Source organism: Mandrillus leucophaeus, unplaced genomic scaffold (genome assembly GCF_000951045.1).
Source record: "Mandrillus leucophaeus isolate KB7577 unplaced genomic scaffold, Mleu.le_1.0 Scaffold316, whole genome shotgun sequence".
Classification (NCBI taxonomy): domain Eukaryota; kingdom Metazoa; phylum Chordata; class Mammalia; order Primates; family Cercopithecidae; genus Mandrillus; species Mandrillus leucophaeus.
The window spans coordinates 2,604,910-2,606,199 of record NW_012103321.1 but is presented as its reverse complement, the minus strand read 5'-3'; positions in this window follow the sequence as shown (position 1 = coordinate 2,606,199).

Sequence of the window (1,290 nt, the reverse complement as noted above, 5' to 3'; positions counted from 1 at the left end):
GTAGAGACAGGGTTTCACCATGTTGCCCAGGCTAGTCTTGAACTCCTGGGCTCAAGCAATCCTCCCATCTCAGCCTCCCAAAGTGCTGGGATTATAGTTGTGTGGCCTATGTGCAATTCCGAACCAGACATGAATGCTTAAGTCAGAAAGAACTAGTATTGCAATAGCTGCTAATATTTCCACAATGTTATAAATTGCAAAGTGCTTTCCAATCTCACTTGATTAAACAAAGCTCCGTGCTAACAGCAGCCTCCTCCCAGGGCTCTCTGATTTCATTTTTACTGCAGTCCATTCTCGACACAATAACCAAGGTGATCTTTTTAAAATGTTGATCAGATCACATCACTTTCTTGCTCAAAGTTCTCCAGTAGATTCCATTCCCACTAAGAAAAACATTTAAATTTCTGCTGCCCTCTCTAAATTCTTCCTACATTCTTCCTACAGGTGCTCACTGGCAACAGTGGCCTTTCAGTTCCTAGAACATGCCAACCTTGGTCTCTCCACAAGACCTTTGGACCTACCAGTCTCTGCCTGAAACCCTTTTCATCCCTTTTCAAAAGCTGGCTCATTCTTACCCATTAGGTACCAGCTTAAATGTCACCTTTTCAAAGAGTTCCTCTTCAGTCACCCATCTAAAGTAGCACCCTAGGCCCCACTCCAAACCATTATTCTATTGTTACTTCCTTCAGAGCTGCTATGACCATCTGAAGTTATCCTGTTTATTTGTGTACTTGTTACTGCCTTTCTCCTTCAAAGAATGTGAACTCCATCAGAGCAGGGGTAGCATCTGACTTGTGGACGGTTTCTCCAGTGCGAGACCCAGAGCCAGTGTTAAGAACAACTGTTGAATGGGTGAGGGGATCGCAGCCTATGTTCTGGCCTCCAGTTCAGTGCTGGCTGCAAATTCTGTAGCAGGGAGTTCAGAACTGTGCTTTGAGTAAATGACCTTGAAATCAGGACCAGCTAACATCTTCCCAGATTCCAATTGTGATTTGTTACATCCTCCTTGTTCTGAAAACAGTGACTGTCTATAGTTTGCTCACCAGTCTGACACAGAGTGGTTAATGGATTATGTAACTACATATTTGGATGATCTCTTAAATGTGTATTCTTTTTACAAATACCTAAGCTAATTCAGTGATTACAAACCATAGCTTTGTGACACCCCAGGGCAGTGGTTTTCAAAGTGTGGACTCTGGGGCCGGGCGCGGTGGCTCAAGCCTGTAATCCCAGCACTTTGGGAGGCCGAGACGGGCGGATCACGAGGTCAGGAGATTGAGACCATCCTGG